The 14,864-nt window shown below is 38.1% G+C and overlaps 1 protein-coding gene and 1 long non-coding RNA gene across 3 annotated transcripts in view; one reads left to right on the top strand and one right to left on the bottom strand.

Moving 5' to 3' along the window:
• The window catches only part of Hibch (3-hydroxyisobutyryl-CoA hydrolase), an 89,732-nt gene extending 76,216 nt beyond the window's left edge, over positions 1-13,516 (bottom strand). Inside the window, exon 1 of one of the 2 annotated variants that reach the window (XM_017636064.1) lies at positions 13,417-13,516. The gene's annotated coding sequence lies outside the window, so the exon portion shown is untranslated. Of the gene's footprint in view, positions 1-13,352 lie in introns of both variants that reach the window. The other variant, XM_017636072.1, reaches the window with a different exon arrangement.
• Positions 10,517-14,864, top strand: part of LOC108379781 (uncharacterized) — a 15,973-nt gene continuing 11,625 nt past the window's right edge. Inside the window, exon 1 of the long non-coding RNA XR_001849511.1 lies at positions 10,517-10,529. This is a non-coding gene — a long non-coding RNA (uncharacterized LOC108379781). The remainder of the gene's footprint in view (positions 10,530-14,864) is intronic.

The raw sequence follows: 14,864 nt of genomic DNA, 5'->3' as shown, positions 1-14,864 counted from the left end.
TGAAATTGACGATGATGAATAACTTGATTTAGCAGGTGAAACCGGGGAAACTATACTCGCAAAGGTGGAACAATTTGGTCTGCTGAAACCACAACATAAATTACCCCCTTTAGGTGGAATTTTCAATATTTTCAAAAGTTTATAATTTTCAATATGTGGATATTGTTTGAAAGATAATTGAAATGCCTTATATATATATATATATATATATATATATATATATATGCATATTTATATATATATATATGCATATTTATATATATATATATGCATATTGATATATATATATATTAAATTCATATTTCGAAAAAAAAACCAAAAAAACCAAATTATAACCATTTTTTTAATAAAAATTTACGTTTTTTCTAAAAAAATACGTGATCAACTTTATCAAAAATACTATTTTTAAAAAGTGCATAAAAACACCTTTAATTTGATGTATGCTATGTTGCAAAAATTATTTTGCGTAGGCGGCCGCTTAGGAATTATAACCTTTACTTCTCAGAATTCTCCTTTCTGTGTTGCCAGGAAAAAGGGCAGAACTTCTTTCTGCGTAGGCGGCCTGCGGTCGCACTTAGAGATTATAACCCTCACGAAGTAGAATTCTCCTTTCTGTGCTGCCGAAGAAGAGGGGCTGAACACCTTTTGCGGAGACACTTTTCTGCGTAGGCAACCTTCGGCCGCACTTAGGGATTATAACCCTCACGAAGTAAAATGCTCCTTTCAGTGCTGCCGAAGAAGAGGGGCTGAACACCTTTCTGCGTAAGCGACCTTCGGCCGCACTTAGGGATTACAACCCTCACGAAGTAGATTCTCCTTTCTGTGCTGCCGAAGAAGAGGGGCTGAACCCCTTTTGCGGAGAAAACCTTTCTGCGTAGGCGGCTACCGGCCGCACTTAGGGATTATAGCCCTCACGAAGTAAAATTCTCCTTTCTGTGAAAAACCCCTAAGGCAACATGTGCTTAAGCCTAACTATATAAAATTATATATCAATTTAAAGGTATTTCTCTGCTCTTGTTAATAAACACATCATTTAATATAGTTAATTACGTATTTTTTTAGAAAAACGTACATTTTTATTTAAAAAAAATGGTAATAATTTCGTTCTTTAGTTTTTCTCGACATATGTACACTGCCGGCAAAAAGTTTTGACACAGCAAATTTTTTAGAATATATGCAACAATTTTTTTTCAATATTTTTCCACGTACCGGCAGTGTACATATGTCGAAATTACTACCATTATATAACTTAACGAACACGCGGATGCGTGCTCGAAAAAATTAAAGTTGGGGGCCGCCCCGCGGCCCCAGGTTTCCCTAAGGATAGAAATGAAAAGCAAGATTAGCAGTACAAGTGTATATTTACCATTGAGCTCCCAAATAATAATGAATACAAAATATTACTTAAAACTATCGCTAAGTATCTAAACGGCCCGAATTAATTGATTAGTTGCTGACGCAGCGCTTCCCACGATTTACATTTTGGTTGCATAAAACCAGTTGGTATCGCTTACGTTGCAGGTCAATTACCTGCACTGGCTATGCGCGTGTTTGGCGAAGTGCGGCGTCAGCACATTCGCATTAGTAAGTAGGTTGGCCCCCTTGTTAACTATCCCCCTTTAAACATCTGCGTCCCGCAGATGAATCGATTTTTGAAGAGGATCTTTGGTGTGGGTCGTTGGCTGATTCTGATCTGTTGCTTGGTTTAGCCTAGGAAAGTTGATTGTAGTCGTAAGTTTTTTCCAGATGATATAGCACACGGCTGCCAGGATTGTCAAGGCAATTGCGTCACAAATTAAGGAGAAGTGAAAATTATTGCCAAGTTGCTTTAGATGGTGAATATTTTCCATGCTGAGCCCGTGGATGTACTCCAGATTTAAATTCAGCCCATCACTTGTAACGTTAACCAAAGCGGGTGGCAAAGCCTGCACTGTGCGTACTGATCTGCTGGTGAACGTTTGATTTCCCACCAGGACCGTTTCATTATTTAGTAAAATAACTATGTTCCGTTGAGGACCGCGGAGTAGTTCCTCCCCTTCAATGGTCCTTGAAAGTTTGTAGTAAATATTGTTGCATCGCCGATCATTTCAACAATTACGTTGTTGTCTGGTTCAAAGTGGCATTTAGCATCGCCGCCCTTCACTAATCTAGCCAGGCATCCGTCTTCAGGAAGTTTCGTTAAAGATTTGGGTGAGCAGATTGTTGTGATGCTAATCGAAGGACAATCCTCGTTCAGTCCGAACGTTTCTTCTTCGTTTACCAGCATCTGCTTGTAATTAAGTTCAACGTGTTGTCCCCTTATGATGGCGGCGCGTGTTGTTAAAAGTCGGTAGCCATCTGGTTTGACTTTTGGTATTGATAATACGTATAAAAGGATACTACCGTTTGAATACACGGAAGCCGATCCGTATTCTATAGCTTCGATGGTATTTTGATATGGCAGCGAATCTTCTTCTATTAAAAGTCTTTGTATCTCGTCTCGATCAAGTAAGTTTGTGTTTATGATACCAGATTTTGCCATTTGGCACGCCTGCACGATCTCTGATACCTGTTCCTTCAGGATTAGAACTTTGCTCAAGTCCAGAAGCTCCAAATTCTCTTCGCTAATATTTTTGTTTATGGCGTTGATGTGTAGCATCATTTCATTTGCTTTATCAATCGCCTCACGGGTAACGTTGAAGAGCTTTTCATTGACACGGTACTGGTGGTTATTGTTTACTACGACATCGTTCATGCTACGGAGGATGTAATCCCAATCTGCTGCATCTGGAGACCCGGCGATCCACTTCCATGCGGATCCTATCCAGTCAATGGAACGTCTTCTTCGTGACTTACTTATTTGCAGCTCGTCAAGTCGCAGCTTGGTTTGGTTTAGGTGGAATTGCAGCACAGTACGCACAGCTTCGCTTCTGATATCGTGCTGTGTTGACTCGATCAATTTCTCCAATGCCATATTGAAGTAGTTAAGGTCGACCATATGGACCAGACTGAAGTGTCCGTTCAGAATCCAACCACGCCCATGTTCAATAGTGACCAGCGGCGAGTCGTAATTGTAAATATTAAGGCCGCAAACGCCAGATATTAAAAGTAAACTGTCTTACCATCATGATTGGGAAAAAAGCAAAAATGAGAATTTCTTAAATTAGCATTAGCCTGTTTCGACGCTTATTTCTCTCTTTTTATATTTTTTTCCAACTTTTCTATTTCTTTCTTTCTAACTTTTATATATTTTTTTTTTTTCAGGGACGGAAACATTTTAATAAGTACAAGTAATTAAATGGTTGCATATTATCCTTTTCTTAAATAGTGGCTAGAAGTTGTTGAAACTTATTTAGTAAAGGTTAGTGGGCCATATTTTAAAATTATCCTTAATTAGTTGAGAAGATAGGTAGAGGTTTTTTTTTTTTTTTCTCATTTATCAAAAGATAATGAGAAGATAATGAGCAATATCTAAAAATTATTCGATAATCAAGAAAAAGAAAAAAAATTAAATTTTATTATTTTTTTTCTTTTTTTTGTAGCAATATTTTTCGAAATTACGCTACAATTAAATTTTTGTTTTCCGTTGTACATCGGTATATTCTTATATGCTACTACCGTCCCCGATTCTCTAAACCACGTAAATGGAAAATCCACAGGAACCAAGAATGTTAATAGAAAAAACATTTTTGTTACAGATTTTGAGCAGTTTTGTATCTCTATTTCAAGTATGCCGTTACGAGTTACTTCCTTAGGGTCCTGTGGCTTTACCAAACCTGCGGTGGAGAAGTTGGTATCAAAAGAGAATTTTAGTGTTAATTTTTTATTTTTATTTTATTTTTATTTTTTTGGTCAGCAATATTTGCCTCTTTTTTAAGCGTTATTGTGTGTGGGCTAAGTGGTTGCCATGGGCAGCTTTTGCCTCTTTAAATTAGCCGTTAGTGTTAATTTTTTTGTTTTTGTTTTTTTATTTTTATTTTTATTTTTTTGTCGGCAATATTTGCTTCTTTTTGTAAGCGTTATTATGTCTTGGCTAAGTGATTTGTTATGGGCAGCTTTTGCCTGTTTTTAGTTAGCCGTTAATGCTTTGTGTTTCGTCTATGCTATAATAGTTTTTATTATTTTGTCTTCTTTTTGGTTTTTTTTTGTATTTTGCCTTTCCCGTCGTGCGCTTGATTTAATTAGTTGTTTGCTCCTGTTTTTTTTTTTACTTGGAAGTAGTTCTAATTTGTGCCTTATGGATCTTCCTACCAGTGTCTGTAACCAAGGTCACCCTATTATCCTTACCAACAATTTCCTTTTTGTAAAGTGCTTTCTGCTTCGCCTTTATCTGTTTATCCCTAACGTAAACCTCATCTCCTGGCCTAAACTTCTTAAGTCTTTTCCGTTTCTTCTTCAACCGGAGATTTCTTAGCTCCTGGTTCCTCTTGATTTGTTCCCTGATTTCTTTGTGAACCCTGTTTTTGAAGTCGGTCAGTCCTTGGTAGTTAATTCTTTCAGTTCTATTGAAAAATATGTCACTGGGCTTCCTTTTCGTTACAGAATGTATTGTTGTGTTGTAACGATCGACTGCAATATACACCAATTCTTTAGGTCTAGCGTTATTAATTTCTTTCTGAATGCATCGATAGATCTCAATAATCGTAGAGTGGAATTTTTCAACCTGACCGTTTACCTCGCTTCTTTGAACTGGAGTCTGATATAGTTCAATCCCCAGACCTCTTATATAGTTACATACCAAAGGAGTCATGAATCCCCTCTCGTTATCGGTTACTATCATTTTAGGAGTTGTAAAGTAATAGACTAGTTTAGCTAGCTTGGCGCGAATAGTGACGGATGCTCGGTTTTTTATGTGGAAAAGTTTTGCAAATTTAGAAAATTTATCTATGCAGGATAAAAATTTGTCTCCTTGAATTTCGAAGATGTCCACCTGCACAATCTCGCATGGGTATTTCGGCACCGGAGTGTCTTTTATCGGCGGTACTGGAGGATGCCTATCATATTTGTTTGCGAGGCAGGTTTCACAAATGGTGGTGAATTTTCTTATCCGGCTCGCCATTTTGGGAAAATAGTATTTTTCTAGGATTTGCTCTTTATTTTCCCTCGAGTTCCTATGAGCCCTCCTATGTTCGTCCTCTATTATCCTACAAATTCTATCTTCGTTGGCAACATCTTCGACCACCCTCTGCGTTATCCTGATTTTGTATAAAAGAAAATGTTCCAGATACACTTCTTGCAGAAGCTGTAAATGATTCTCTGGAATTTTTACTCCGTTTATAAGTGATGGGTTTAAACGTTGTTTTAAGGCCTTGGTTAAGTTGGTTTTTTCAATTATAGCTAAGCTGACATAGTGACGAGTGAAACCTGGATGTGGATTTTCCACGCAAATCATTGCATTCCCTTCCGTAAAAATAATTTGGTTTCGAAAAACGTTTAAAGGACTTTCTACATGTGGAATAAGGTCTGACGCATCCCGGTCCGCACTGTGAACTGTCCCCTCTTCGCTTCTAGCTTCTGTTGATAAATCGTTAGGCCCCAACGATGCTGTTAAATGGTTTGCCTGGCATGGAATTCTCGAAAGAGCGTCTGCCACAACATTTGATTTACCAGGAGTGTAAATCAATTCGTGGTTATACTCTTCTATTCTCGCCTTCCACCTCTTCAACTTTGCGTTGTAGTTCCTACTTCCCAACGCAAACGTGAGAGGCTGGTGATCAGTGAAAATTCTAATTTTTTTCGCCCCATATAGGTAAGATCTCAAATTATCTAGAGCCCAAACTATTGCCAACATTTATTTCTCGTTTGTGGCGTAGTTTTCCTCCGTTCTAGTTAAGGATCTTGAAATGTAGGCGATGGGCCGATCTTTTCCTGGTTCTCCTTGAGACAGCACCCCACCAATGGCATAGTTTGAAGCGTCAGTGGTAAGGTTAAATGGTTTTTCGAAATCTGGGAAAGCAAGAATATCTGAGGAAACTAGTAGTTTTTTTAAATTATCGAAAGCTTGAAGGGCTTCACGGTTCAGATTAATGCGTACTCTTCTCGATTGGCTGGCCTTAACTTGCGCGTTTTCCCCCCGCGTGAGATTGGTTAACGGTTTTGCAACTTTCGCGTAATCTCGAATGAACTTTCGGTAATACGACGTCATTCCCAAAAAACTTTTCAGTTCTTTTAATGTTTCTGGGGCCGAAAGGTTCTCTATAGCCTGGACCTTCGAAGGATCCGGTTTCATCCCATCAGACGTAATCACATAACCCAGAAATTCTACCTCTGTTCTCATAAATTTAGTTTTTTCCAGATTCACTCTCAAATTAGCGTCCGCGAGCCTTTCGAATACTATTTCTAAGTTTTTTAAATGCTCATCAGTATTTTTCCCAAAGACAATAATATCATCAATATACACATAGCATATCCTCCCAATATATTCTTTAAGGACGTCATCAATCATGCGTTGGAATATAGCCGGCGCATTTTTCAATCCAAAAGGTAGTCTCAGAAATTCGTATTTTCCATTCATAGTTGAAAACGCGGTTTTGGGTATATCTGAATCCTTCATCGCAATTTGATGAAAGCCTGAGGTAAGATCAATCGTCGTGAAATATTTAGCATTCCCTAGACTGGCCAGTGTTGCGTTAATATCTGGAATAGGATAAGCGTCTGACACGGTAACCGCATTCAAACGTTTGAAATCTACAACCATTCTATACTGCTTTTCACCGGACGGCTTAGGTTTTTTCGGAACTACCCAAATGGGAGAATTATACGGACTTTTAGATGGCCGTATGATGCCTTCCTCGAGCAATTCGGTTACCTGTTTCTCTACCTCTTCCCTCATGTTGGCAGGATATGGATAACTTTTTGTGTATATGGGCTCATCTGTAGTGGTTTTTATCTCAGCTCGAACTGAGGTTTTGATGTTTGTTTTTATATTCAGTGGTCCGAACAAGTGGGAGTACTTTTCTACAAGAGACTTTAAAATAGGAACTACTGCTTTAGGAATTTCAGATGCTTCAGAAAAATTAATGCTTCCAACTGTTTTGTTTCTCAGTGGAATTTTAATGTTCGGCTCGATTGTGAGAATGTGGTTTTTCCTATCTATCACCGCACCGAGTGCCTTTAGCGTATCATCCCCTATAATGCCGTCAAAAGATTGAAGTCCTGGTAATGTGTAAAAAGTTGTCCTGGTGTCGTTCCCTACATTATGGAAAAATTTTCCACAAATTTTCCTGTTTATTACTATTGGTCCTGCCACCGTCTGCACTGAGAAAGGTGGATCGACTGGTATTGAACGAGCAGCTAGAGTAGGCTTTATGAAATTTTTATTTGCCCCCGTATCTATAAGGAAGTTTAAGGCAGTACTGCTGTTGGTCAGGCACGTCAGGTAAGGTATGCTTGAATATGAGGCACTACTCCTCATATGAAATAAGCTGGTGGCCCGGTCGTCAAAAAATTTACCTGCTGTGAATCGTCCTCTGTACGTTCACAGTAATTTGAAGAATCATGTCCTTCTTCAGGACTAATGGCTTCTATATTATACAATTTTTGTTGTTTTGGGAAGGCACCTTTTGATGATGTAGGCCCCCTCTTAAAAGCGTTTGTGCCTGAGGGTCGGTTCATATAGTTGACCTGCCTCGTTTGGACACTACCGTCAACTTCCATTTTCTCGACGGGTTTAGGGGCAGTTGGTATGGCTGGAGCTGATGAACTCGTTCCTTGGTTGACCTGGAGCCTGTTGTACGGGGTCCTCTTATATTCCGAATTGTGATTCCTGTTCACCCAGTTATAACTCGAGCGTGCGCGTGGCGGTAGCGGTGGCCTCTGTGTTGATAAAATATTCGTTGGGACAACGACTCTGTTCATTGAGCCTGTGTGAACTATCGTATTCCGCAACGTTAAATTCTGAATGTCCAGGCAAGCTGAGTAAGCTTCTGGCAATGTTTTTGGTTTTTGTACGATGAGCATGCGGGACAACTCGGGACTCAAACCCCGGATGAATACATCTAGAGCTCTGTTTCGATATGTTTCCACAAGGACTGATACTGTCTCTTGTGAGTAATCGTCACACTTAATTTTGTTTACAATAAGCGACAGTTGGTGGTTAACAGTTGCGTAGAATTCATCCAATTTCGAATTCCCTTGAGCTAACTGATTAAGTTGATGTTCGAGGGTGCGAATATCCCTCTTATCGGCGTAGTGAAGCGAAAGGACTCTTTTTATCTCTGTCCAGTCACTCTCAAAAACGTTATACGCAACCAAGGCTGCATCCGCTCCACCCCGAATTTTTTGCCTTACATGCTGAAGGATTGCGCGATACAAAGGCTTTTCTTTGACCACTTCGTAATCAGTCAAAATGCCCTCGACGTTGTGAACCCACGAGATGTATTGAGAAGGACTACCCTCAAAAACTTGCAGCTCCTTCACACAATCAGGGAGTCTGCCAATGTCCCTCAAGTCCTGCTCCGATAGTGGTGTTCGCACCGCTGCCGGCACCCCTTGCGGCTGCGTTCTCATGCTAGCCTGTTCTACGCTACCTAACCGTCCATCAATCCTGCCCAGATTTTGGTCCAGAATTGCGCTATTAGACTCAATCCTTCCTAGCCTAGATTCCAGAGCGACACCGTTGCTTTCGATACCACTAAGTCGTACCTCAAGCCTCCTAATCTGCTCGAGAAGAGCATTAACACCCCCATTGAGCTCATTAACTTTGGTTGTTAAGGCGTCCATTTCAATACAATAGTAAATTTTTCCTTTAATTAATTATTTTTAACAGAATCAAGGCACGGGATACGCACTAACTATTTTTATAGCACAGTACGATAATGCAATCAAATTTTTCCTATTTGGCACACAGTGGCTCTTTAAGTTTATATTTATTTTATATGCGTTTTTTTTTGTTTGGTATTATTTTTCTTCTTTTTTATTGTTGAGTAGATTAAATAAATAAATAAATAAATATATCAATTTTAGCCTGCGGCGCTCTTCCTTTTTCATATAAAACTATATTTTTATATATATTTAGTCAAATATGATGTCCACAAGAATTTTTTGCTACAAGTCATATATCAAATTAACGGTATTTTTGTGCTTTTTCTGAGAAACATATCTGCTAATATAGTTAATTACGTATTTTTTGTAAAGAAAAACATAAATTTTTATAAAAAAATTCCATAATTTCGTTTTTTACCTTTACTCGCAACGTGTATACATTATATACATAGATATATATATCGAATGAAAGGCCCTCCAATCACCTATCCAACTGTGTCCATATTTAGAAAATCGGTTCAATAGTTTTCGAAATATAAGCTTTTGAAAATGTTGAAAATTCCACGTCTAGCCCCCCTGTCAATTTGCACAAAAAAAAATATCCTTAAAATCCGGAAAAGGGGGCGGGCCACGCCCACTTTTTTTTCTCTAGCTCAAAGGTCAGTATTCGGGAAAACTTCGCCAGAGTGCACCACGCTTTGAACAAAATGACTTTTTTGGGAGAGTAGAGGGGGTCCTACACATCACAAAACTTAAAACCAGACGGCGAGGAAACTCATAGTTTACGAGTAATTTGTTGTTATAGTTGAAAATTTCAGTCAACAAAATGTACGATAACAAACCATTTCAAACAAATACAAGTGTGCAGAAAACATACATTCCAACTAAAGTAAGCTCTTTGAACGTTTATCTATTTCATATTTTATTAATTTCATTATTTAACGATGAGGAACACATTTATAAATTTGTTTACTTTTCTTTAGGTTGGTGTTATGCAGAAATTTTGTTTGGCAAACTGCGTGCAATTGTTTCAGCAAACTCGGAGAGAGCGAGTTTGGCGACTCTCACAGCAAACTAATTTTGTTTGGTCAAACTGCAGCAAATCCGTTGTCATATACAAAAATTTTAAATTGTGCGCGTTATGTACATCTGAACTTCTCATTTCGTGTTGGCAATAGCCATGAAAACCATAATGAACGTGCAACCCTGTGCCAAACTCGACATAACCACCTCCGAGCAAACTAAGCAGCCGCCATTTAATTTGGCAAACAAAAGTTTGTCTGCATAACACCGACCTTAGAGAACCCAACCCTGCCCTATCCCCTGCAACCCTTTTCACCACCTGGACGAAGGAGGTCAGACTGCCACTGGGTATTCACGTCGATGGCGTAACAATACCGACGGTGAATAACCCGAAAATCCTCGGAGTTACCTTCGACAGTCTGCTCTCCTTCTCCTACGGCCGCGCTTAAGGATTATAACCCTAACAATGTAGAATTCTCTTTCTGTGTGGGGAAGAAAATAAGCAGAAGTATTTCTGAGCAGAAATTATTTCTGCGTAGGTGGCGTGCGGCCGCGATTAGGGGTTATAACCCTCACAAAGTAGAGTTCTCTTTCCGTGTTCGAAGAAAATGAGCATAAGTATTTTTGAGCAAAACTTCTCTCATAGAACTCATAATAAAATAGAACTTATCATATTAGCCTTTGTAATATTAGTTGCGTTTTTTTACTCATTTCCAGTAAAATCCAGTAAAAGTTTTTACGAATTTTCATGTTTTGGCGTTTTCGTACGCAAAAACTTGCAAAGTAGGGGAAATTGAGAGAGCGAAAAATGACAGCTGAAGTTGCAAGTTTTTACTGGATTTTACTGGATAAATTTTTACTTGTAAGAATTTGCCAGTACGAAAAACAGCTGATCGCATGTTGCTGGATGAAATTTAAACTAATAAGGAAACTGTTTGTGGATTTTTATTGTGGAAATTTTCAAAACAAACATATTTAAATATAAAATATATCGTTTTATTGGGAATATGCTGCGAACAAACAACCAATTTATCAGCTGTTCATGAAACTTGCAAATTATTACTGGAAAAGCGTTCGCGTACTTTTTTGCAAATTTTTTCTATGAGAGCGAATTCTTAGAAATAAAGTTACTGGAGAGTTACTGGCAAGTTACTGGATAATTTGTAAAAAAACACAACTATTCTTACGCTTGAACCTCCGGCAACGCATTTTGAAACGTATTCTGGCAACACTTAATCACAAATGCGGCCATCTTCGTTTCTGTAACTGTCCATACTTGCCCTTTCATACTGGTTGGGTTCTCTAAAGAAAAGCAAACAAATTTTTAAGCGTGTTCCTCATCGTTAAATAATGAAATTAATAAAATATGAAATAGATAAAAGTTCAAAGAGCTTAATTTAGTTGGAATGTGTGTTTTCTCCATACTTGTATTTGTTTGAAATGGTTTGTTATCGTACATTTTGTTAGGTGAAATTTTCAACTTTAACAACAAATTATCTACTCGTAAACTATGAGTTTCCTCGCCGCCTGGTTTTCAGTTTTGTGATGTGTAGGACCCCCTCTACCCTCCCAAAAAAGTCATTTTGTTCAAAGAGTGCTGCACTCTGGCGAAGTCAACCCTAGTATTCTTTAGGTGTTCCGATACCACCTTGTATTATTGCATCATGGGCAAAAATCGTGATAATTCGTAAAAATTTTTTGCTCGACGAACAAACCTATTATTAGGCAAAGATCTGTTAAAGAAGTAACACTGTTTCACCTAAAGCTGAAATTAGTCGAGAACGCAGAACGTATACTTAAACGCAGTCTGTATACGCAGATTTTGTCGATTACTGGAGCCCTCAGTGTTGCTTACTACACTGTTGCCACTCTTCAATGCCTTTTCATAAACTTACCCTTTCAACCACAATTTTTCGTGCTATAATAGATTGTAGCTAAATATAAACTACTTAGTTTTCAACAAAAACCTTATTTAATAGTAAATTTCAAATATTTTAAACATATTTTGAATAGGAACTTATATCTTTTTTACCATCTGCAAAACTGACGAAGTGGCAACCATCTAAAGAAGGAGAAATCAGGTGACACGGTAAAATCTAAACTCCGCAGATTTCTGCGCTACGGGCTACAACTACAGAAAAATTCTGCGATGCTGATTTTTCATTTACATGGCGCTTTGGTAAGACAGATCGTGTCAGCTGACTCGGGTTTACGTGCCGGTAGGTTTACGTTCTTGACTAATTTCAGCTTAAGGCAGTCAATGGGCGCGTTCATAAGTCGTAGCTGTTGGGTAACCGTTGGCAGTTTGTCTTAGAAACACACAGTTGAGTAGTTACGCTCAGCCCAACAGTTGGCAACTTTCCGCCATTTTTTCCAGCGGAAAATTTTTACGCTACCTGAACTCAACGTGTTGGGCTTAGCGTAAACAGCTGATCGAAAAGACTTATGTCGCTTATATTAAATTTAACGCCGCTTTGTTAGGTGGCAGTTGCAAACAAATTTATTATATTTTATATTACTGACGTGATAAAGTAACTAAGTTATTTTATATTAATACTAGGTTTCTAAATATGTTTTTAAGATGTTTGCTATATAATTTTACACTGTTTAATTCATTGTAACATTGAACGATTTTTTCCACACGGCGGTCGCTGAGCGTTGAATTCTAAATAGTATCGGCGCAACTATCTCTATTTGTTGCAATTTGTTTTTGTTGTTTGCATTTGTTTACATTTATCAGCTGTTCATTTGGCAGCATATTCATCAAGCCGTTTCTAGGACGTGATTGTTGTGTTCAACAGTTGCCAGCAGTTTCGCAGCAGATGAGCTAAACAGCTACGTCTTATGAACGCGACCAATGTGGCGGAATTAGAGCGAGAAGCTGCCAACCGAAAACACCTTGTATTATTGCATCATGCTTATTTGACATATTCACGGCTGCACGTCTGTTTACACCCAGTAGAAATCGGTTGTATGCATTCTTGAAGGATGCTTGCTATATGAGTGAATTAGTGTGAACTCCATTTTTCTACGAATAAATTCAAATTCTAGCGAATTGCGAGAGAATGTACGTTGTTGTTGTTTTAAGTACATTTGTTGATAAATTTGAAGTGGAATTTTTGTAATATTTTCAGTCTTGTACAAAATTTTAGAGAACCGACGTGTGGTGCGATACTATTTTCAGCACAAACGGGCTTTTACAAGATAAGCATTTACATATGTAAGTGCTACTTGTTTGTATGTCCCCGTATATTAAAATGTATCAGAAAAGTAGCATTTACATATGGGGATCTTGTAAGAAGCTTTAATACTGTTCCATTAATGCATTTTTGTATGTTTGAAACATTAATACAGCCATATGCATACAGCAGTAGTACAAGTGTATGATTAAGGTACGCATACGCTCTGAGAAACCACGCGTGTTAAATGGGAATGAAGGTTCATTTATACTGGCATGTATACACAGCAGCAAACTCATGCCACCAACAGCGATGTTGTATGCTTAAGATTTCTACTGGGCACTTGGATACCAACTACATTCATACATACTTATGTAAACGTATATTCAGATAATTAAGCAAACTTACAAAGAACAAATGAATTTACACTTCATGTTTTGTTTAAGCTTTAGATGATCGACTAGAAACTTACTATTTTTGTTTGTTGATCTCGTGCTTAATTGCACAATCAAAAATATAGCTATTTCTTTTTTTTCTCCGACAATAGGAATTAGGAATGGGTAAAGTCGATATTCGACTTTAATCGAACTCGGCGTTTTAATCGAATTTAGCTCCAAATTTGGGGAATTCTTCAAATCGAACTTTTTAATGCTTAAATTATGGGCTGTTTTTTGCGGTAAAAGTGCACTTTAGCGAAAGTAGGCCAAAATTTATGAAACAATTCAAGAGGGGTTTCAATCGACGCGTTTTAATGCGAACAACAATAATCCGACACCGGAAATTCAACTTTTTAATTTATTAAAGAGTTATTCGCAAAAAATACTTGCACTTTTCGCACTATGTTTTGATGAATTTGACGCAAATATATGGAGTAAAGGAACTCAACTGAGCACCTATTCATTAGTTTTTTAGGTAATTCTCTAGTGTAGGGTAACAACCCCTAAAAAAGGCCCGGAAAAGTCGGGAGGGATACCAAACGACGCGTTTTGGCCCCCCTATTACCAATCTGGAGGGGGAGGGTTAATATTATTAACCATTTAAATGTTATAAACAAAAAACTTTTGTTAAATTTCGTTGTTTTCTATGAGCAATTACCACGTCAAAAATGCGCTAAATAACCAGTTTACACTTTTAAAACACTATTAAACCGTCTCCGGTTATTATTTTATGCAAACCAAATCCTTTATTCACTTTTATTTTGTATATTTCGTTAATAAAACAGGTATTGCCACTGTAGATTTGTTAAAGTACGACTTTAACGAGTTCACCCACGACTCTGAACAAATTCTAAAGAACTCAAGTTTTGCGTTTAGAATATGCAGTTTATTTTCCAATAATTTCAATCGAGGACTTTAAAAAATATTTGTTACTTCACGTGGGCTTACAAGCGAACTTGAGCCGTTTTAATTTTCGGCCCTTATATATGCTATTTACATAGTTGGAACTTCACGCTATTTGCAACGGGAATGAAAATAAATTTACATACATACACAATGATGTTCAAAGTAAATTTCAAAGAGATTGAGAATTCTTGTATACCAAACACATTAAGTGCAAAATGCATCATATACATACATATGTACATATAGAATATCAATACGCATAACTAGCGGTGTATCCCTTTTGTTATCAGATTAGCGCCATGCCCTGTAGGAGCAAGTGAAATGTGTCCCTGTAGGAACGGCGGCAACATTCCCCCCCACGTAAGCAAGTCCGCTTAGCTTACTCCTCACGATGGCCGACGTCCAGAATCGCCAATTTTGTAGCAGGCCGCTCCATTAGACCAGATTGTCTTAACTGTAGCGCGTCGGACCTGGCCGTCTTGCGCTGTCACAACGTCTACCACGACTCCTTTAGGCCACCGGTTCCTGGGCTGAGTCTCGTCGACAACTACTACAACATCTCCTGCTTTCAGTGGTG

Source organism: Rhagoletis zephyria, unplaced genomic scaffold (genome assembly GCF_001687245.7).
Source record: "Rhagoletis zephyria isolate East Lansing unplaced genomic scaffold, Rhagoletis_zephyria_1.1 Rzeph_scaffold_00124, whole genome shotgun sequence".
Taxonomy (NCBI): Eukaryota; Metazoa; Arthropoda; class Insecta; order Diptera; family Tephritidae; genus Rhagoletis; species Rhagoletis zephyria.
The sequence above is the reverse complement of the archived record's forward strand: the minus strand, read 5'-3'. Positions and strand labels throughout refer to the sequence as shown.